This window comes from Ambystoma mexicanum, chromosome 2p (assembly GCF_040938575.1).
Source record: "Ambystoma mexicanum isolate Mex_15411 chromosome 2p, UKY_AmexF1_1, whole genome shotgun sequence".
NCBI lineage: Eukaryota > Metazoa > Chordata > Amphibia > Caudata > Ambystomatidae > Ambystoma > Ambystoma mexicanum.
Window position 1 is genome coordinate 1,308,750,070 of NC_090923.1, and position 6,763 is coordinate 1,308,756,832.

The 6,763-nt window shown below is 44.8% G+C and overlaps 1 non-coding gene across 1 annotated transcript; it reads right to left on the reverse strand.

Moving 5' to 3' along the window:
• Positions 1 to 1,298: 1,298 nt before the first annotated feature.
• On the reverse strand, positions 1,299 to 1,405 carry LOC138568085 (U6 spliceosomal RNA). The gene has a single exon (XR_011302458.1). It is a non-coding gene; the product is annotated as a U6 spliceosomal RNA (small nuclear RNA).
• Positions 1,406 to 6,763: the final 5,358 nt, after the last annotated feature.

Consider the following 6,763-nt stretch of genomic DNA (forward strand, 5'->3'; position numbering starts at 1 on the left):
TGCAAAAGCATTACCGCTACAGAAAGCAGTGAAAAGGTGAGGCAGTGTGCAGTCCCCCCTGACCCTTCACAGCCCTGATCGGCCAAGGACCTCTCTATGAGAGCTGAGGGTGGAATTTTTCTGGACCTCAGTAACTTAGGGAGACATGGCTAAAGGGATCCTCAATCAACGGCCCAGCCTTTGCTCTGTGGCCTGTCCGGATATGTCTGTTCTCCAAATTACCTGCCGCTGCCCAGGTGTCAGCTGGTGAGATGGAATGACCTCCCAGGAAGCACACTGGCAGATAATTTGCATAGGCACACCCCCTCTCCCTCTCCTTAGCCCTGCTTGCTCCACAGTAGCAAGTATCTGGGGAAAATATAGTGGTCGAGGTGGGGTAGCAGTAACTAGCAACTCTGAGAAAGTAAATCTGGGACACTTGGCGACCTGTGGGCAACAACTGCAGAGCTCAGTGCCCAGGACTTTGTGGCACAGGGAGGAGGTCTGTGGGATTTCAGTAACTTGGAGACATGCAACCTGGTCGGGAGTGCTTCAGGTCTCCTTCCTTGCATGTTCCAAGCAACTCAACAAAGCATCAACAGGCTGAGATACCAACCACAGAGCCCCTTCCCACTTGATTAAAAGGCCAAAATCTTTTCCATGCAAATACATAGCCCCCAAATACCATATTTTCTTTGTTTTCTCTCTCTCTGTCTCTCTCTCCTCCCTCTCTCCCTCCCTCACTCACTCCTTCCCACCCTCTCTCTTCCCCCCTACCCCCCTCCCTCTCCCTACCATTAATTTTAGGTTTTCATGCACTGCAGCACATTGTCACAATGGTATTTCACAATGGGACTTTTTGAAAGTTACAGAAATCAAAAAAGAAATCAACCAACTAAACGCAGCCAAATCCGGAGTACACTGCTCAGCCCCAATTAAAGATTAAGGCCCTGAAGCAAGTAAAGCTGTGGTTCAGAGCGATGTTTGCAAACAGCACCTTAAAGCAGTTTACGCTGGAGTGCACAACAAGGAGGAAAGTGATAATACTGAGTTTGGTAGAATGGGATTAAAAAAAAAAAAAAAAGAAGTGTGCCACTTCTAAAAGTACAAGTCAAGAAATTGAAGGGGACAGGGCTGTTCATTCAGTCAAGAGGACTCACAAGTAAAAGGCTCCTGAGGCATTAGTGTTGAATTTGGCGCAAAATGTATTGTGTTGTCGTGTAATATGAATGAACATAAAATGTCAATCTTCAATAAAAAAAGATATATTAAAAAATAAAGACTTGCAAATTAAGAAAGTTTCTGTCCAGACATGTGCCTAAAATAGTGAATGCTTTACGAATGTGCGTGTCATCCTTTAGAGCAGGGGCCAATTTAATTTTCCCATTATCATTCCAATATTAGTACATGTGTTGCAGAAGCAAGCGCAAAGGGAGAGTCAATCAAACCATTGATTAGGACCTCTGTCAAAGGTTTGCCATACCAAATGTCCTTATGTCAGAGGGCAGAAAGTCCAAACACCATTTAGATATCGGGTGATATGAAATGAAGAGGCAAACAACAATGAATAAGCATTCTTTGCTGCTGTATTGATCTGGTCCTAAAGGGTTTTAGTTTAATGCCAATTATATTTAAAGATATAAAGATTAATGCTCCAGGGTGCTTGCAAAATGACACCCTCTCCCCATCACAATGGCTGGCTGATGCAAGCCTGAGAGCATCACAACAGACCCATAGACATGAGAAAAACTCTGTACCTCTGAGTGTATGTGGGCCCATGGCTGTAACAAGGACAAGGCAAGAACAGGAGGTGGCTTAAAGCGTCAGCACCAGAGGCTGTCCGATTGAGCCCTGTAAGCAACAGATGTTGGACCATCCTTTAAAGGATTCTCAGGCTGATTTCAATTTTAACTTTGCAGCTGATTTAAGGATTGCTCAACCTTCGACCCACGTCTAGATTGCAAGGATAAGCCCTGGAAATCTTGTACAGCTTGTACTGGTGGGAGATGATGTGACTTTATCAACTGCAACGGGATATGAGGCATGTGTGCCACAAAAAGCAGGTCTAGGATTTTTTAAAAGAAAGCCGCTTTAAGAAGGGAACTTTGGGCAACCCCACTGAGAGCAAAAGTATGACACAAAAGGTAAGGGGTTCAGTGGGTCAAATGATAGCACATTTGACTGTGAGTCAGTTTATTGTAAGTCCAAATGCTACCTGCTTTGAAATTTTACAGGCTTTTTGTCTCATTTCTTAACAGATCCATTCCTATGTACCTCTGTGCTTTGAACAGAGTTTTCATTGTAAGGGAGGGACATACAGTATACCTTCCTGGGCAGGGAAGACTCTATGTAAAAGCAAGAGTAGCAGACAGCTTAAAAGAATCACCAGCAGGACCCTCTAGACCTTCCCCAAAAAACATAAAATGATTTCTCTGCATACATGTGCATTGAACAGCGCAAGTAGTTTGGTTAATGTCAGTGGATAAATGTCACTTTCCCACAGTGCAGAACAAAATCTCTTGTACAGGCCCCTTCTGCAAAAGCATTACCACTGTAGAAAGCAGGGCAGGTGAGGCAGTGTACAGTCACCTCCGACACTTCACTCCTCTGATCGGCTACGATCGGCCAAGGACCTCTCTATGAGAGCTGAGGGTGGAATTTTCTGGTCCTCGGTAACTTAGGGAGACATGGCAAAAGGGATCCTCAATCAACGGCTCAGCCTTTGCTTTGTGGCCTGTCCATATATGTCTGTTCTCCAAATTACCTGCCGCTGCCCAGGTGTCAGCTGGTGAGATGGAATGACCTCGCAGGAAGCAAACTGGCAGATGATTTGCATAGGCAAACCCCCTCTCCCTCTTTCTTAGCCCTGCTTACTCCACAGTAGCAAGTATCTGGGGAAAATATAGTGGTCGAGGTGGGGTAGTAGTAACTAGTAAATCTGGGGTGCTTGGCAACTTGTGGGGAACAACTGCAGAGCTCAGCGCCCAGAACTTTGTGGCACATGGAGGAGGTCTGTGGGATTTCAGTAACTTGGAGGCATGCAACCTGGTCGGGAGTGCTTCAGGTCTCCTTCCATGCACGTTCCAAGCAACTCAACAAAGCATCAACAGGCTGCCATACCAGCCACAGAGCCCCTTTCCACATAAAGAAAATATGGTATTCGGGGGCTATGTGTTTGCATGGCAAAGATTTTAGGCTTTTAATTGTTTTCTCTCTCTCTGTCTCTCTCTCCTCCCTCCCTCCCTCCTTCCCATCCCCCACAACCCCCGCTCCCTCTCCCTCTCCCTACCATTAATTTTAAGTTTTCCTGCACTGCATCACATTGTGACAATGGTATTTCACAATGGGACTGTTTGAAAGTTACAGAAATCAAAAAAGAAATCAACCAACTAAAAGCAGCCAAATCCGGAGTACACTGCTCAGCCCCAATTAAAGATTAAGGCCTAGAAGCAAGTAAAGCTGTAGTTCAGAGCGATGTTTGCAAATAGCACCTTAAAGCAGTTTACGCTGGAGTGCACAACAAGGGGGAAAGTGTTAATACTGAGTTTGGTAGAATGGGATAAAAAAACAAAAGCAGCGTGCCACTTCTAAAAGTACAAGTCAAGAAATTGAAGGGGATGGGGCTGTTCATTCAGTCAATAGGACTCACAAGTAAAAGGCTCCAGAGTCATTAGTGTTGAATTTGGAGCAAAATGTATTGTGTTGTCGTGTAAAATGAATGAACATACAATTTCAATCTTCATTAAAAAAGATGTATTCAAAAATAAAGACTTGCAGATTAAGAAAGTTTCTGTCCTGTCGTGTGCCAAAAATAGTGAATGCTTTACGAATGTGCGTGTCATCCTTTGAAGCAGGGTCAAATTCAATTTTCCCATTTTCATTCCAATATTAGTACATGGGTTGCTGAGGCACATAGGAATGGATCTGTTAAGAAATGAAACAAAAAGCCTGGAAAAATGTTGAAACAAGTAGGATTTGGACTTACAATAAACTGACTCACAGTCAGATGTGCTATCCCTTGACCCACTGACCCCCTTGCCTTTTGTGTAATCCTTTTCCTCTCAGCAGTGTTGTCCAAAGTTCCCTACTTAAAGAGACTTTCTTATACAAAAGATCCTAGACCTGTTTTTTATGGCCCACATGCCTCATATCCCGTTGCTCTTGATAAACCCACGTCATCTCCCACCAATACAATCTGTAAAATATTTCAAGGGCATAGCCAAGGAAATTAGACGTGGGCCGAAGGTTGAGCAATCCTTAAACCAGCAGCAAAATTAACATTGAAATCAGCCTCAGAATCTCTTAAAGGATGGGCCAACATTGGTTGCTTGCAGGGCGCAATCGGACAGCCTCTGGTGCTGACGCCTTAAGGCAAGCGCAAAGGGAGAGCCAACCAAACCATTGATTAGGACCTCTGGACTTTCTGCTCTTTGACATAAGGACATTTGATATGGCAAACGTTTGACCAAACACCATTTAGATGTCGGATGGTATGGAATTAAGCGGCAAACAGCAATACATCAGCATTCTTTGCTGCTTTATTGATCTGGTCCTAAAGGGTTTGGTTTAATGCCAATTATATTTAAAGATTCATGCTCAAGGGTGCTTGCAAATCGACACCCCCTCCCCATCACGATGGCTGGGTGATGCAAGCGTGAGAGCATCACAGCAGACCCATAGACATGAGAAACACTCTGTACCTCTGAGTGTATGTGGGCCCATGGCTGGATCAAGGACAAGGCAAGAACAGGAGATGGCTAAAGGTGTCAGCACCCAGGCTGCCCCTTTGCACGCTGCCAGCAACAGATGTTGGCCCATCCTTTAAGAGATTCTGAGGCTGATTTCAATGTTAACTTTGCTGCTGATTAAAGGATTGCTCAACCTTCGACCTGCGTCTAGTTTGCTTGGCTAAGCCCTGAAAATCTTTTACAGCTTGTATTGGTGGGAGATGATGTGAGTTTATCAAGAGCAACGGGATATGAGGCATGTGTGCCACAAAATGCAGGTCTAGGATCTTTTATTTGAAAGCCACTTTGGAAAACCCTACTGAGAACAAAAGGATTACACAAAAGGAAAGGGGATCAGTGGGTCAGGGGATAGCACATCTGACTGTGAGTCAGTTAATTGTAAGCCCAAATCCTACCCGTTTCGACATTTTTCCAGACTTTTTGTTTCATTTCTTAACAGATCCATTCCTATGTACCTCTGTGCTTTCAACAGAGTTTTCATTGTAATGGAGGGACATACAGTATGCCTTAAACATGCCTGGGCAGGGAAGACTATGTAAAAGCAAGAGTAGCAGACAGCTTAATAAATCATCAGCAGGACCCTCTAGACCTTCCCCAAAAAACATAACATGATTTCTATGCATGTATGTGCGTTGAACAGCGCAAGTAATTTGGTTAATGTCAGTGGATAAATGTGACTTTCGCACAGCGCAGAACAAAATCACTTGTACAGGCCCCTTCTGCAAAAGCATTACCGCTACAGAAAGCAGTGAAAAGGTGAGGCAGTGTGCAGTCCCCCCTGACCCTTCACAGCCCTGATCGGCCACGATCGGCCAAGGACCTCTCTATGAGAGCTGAGGGTGGAATTTTTCTGGACCTCAGTAACTTAGGGAGACATGGCTAAAGGGATCCTCAATCAACGGCCCAGCCTTTGCTCTGTGGCCTGTCCGGATATGTCTGTTCTCCAAATTACCTGCCGCTGCCCAGGTGTCAGCTGGTGAGATGGAATGACCTCCCAGGAAGCACACTGGCAGATAATTTGCATAGGCACACCCCCTCTCCCTCTCCTTAGCCCTGCTTGCTCCACAGTAGCAAGTATCTGGGGAAAATATAGTGGTCGAGGTGGGGTAGCAGTAACTAGCAACTCTGAGAAAGTAAATCTGGGACACTTGGCGACCTGTGGGCAACAACTGCAGAGCTCAGTGCCCAGGACTTTGTGGCACAGGGAGGAGGTCTGTGGGATTTCAGTAACTTGGAGACATGCAACCTGGTCGGGAGTGCTTCAGGTCTCCTTCCTTGCATGTTCCAAGCAACTCAACAAAGCATCAACAGGCTGAGATACCAACCACAGAGCCCCTTCCCACTTGATTAAAAGGCCAAAATCTTTTCCATGCAAATACATAGCCCCCAAATACCATATTTTCTTTGTTTTCTCTCTCTCTGTCTCTCTCTCCTCCCTCTCTCCCTCCCTCACTCACTCCTTCCCACCCTCCCGCCCTCTCTCTTCCCCCCTACCCCCCCTCCCTCTCCCTACCATTAATTTTAGGTTTTCATGCACTGCAGCACATTGTCACAATGGTATTTCACAATGGGACTTTTTGAAAGTTACAGAAATCAAAAAAGAAATCAACCAACTAAAAGCAGCCAAATCCGGAGTACACTGCTCAGCCCCAATTAAAGATTAAGGCCCTGAAGCAAGTAAAGCTGTGGTTCAGAGCGATGTTTGCAAACAGCACCTTAAAGCAGTTTACGCTGGAGTGCACAACAAGGAGGAAAGTGATAATACTGAGTTTGGTAGAATGGGATAAAAAAAAAAAAAAAAGAAGCGTGCCACTTCTAAAAGTACAAGTCAAGAAACAGAAGGGGACAGGGCTGTTCATTCAGTCAAGAGGACTCACAAGTAAAAGGCTCCTGAGGCATTAGTGTTGAATTTGGCGCAAAATGTATTGTGTTGTCGTGTAATATGAATGAACATAAAATGTCAATCTTCAATAAAAAAAGATATATTAAAAAATAAAGACTTGCAAATTAAGAAAGTTTCTGTCCAGACATGTGCC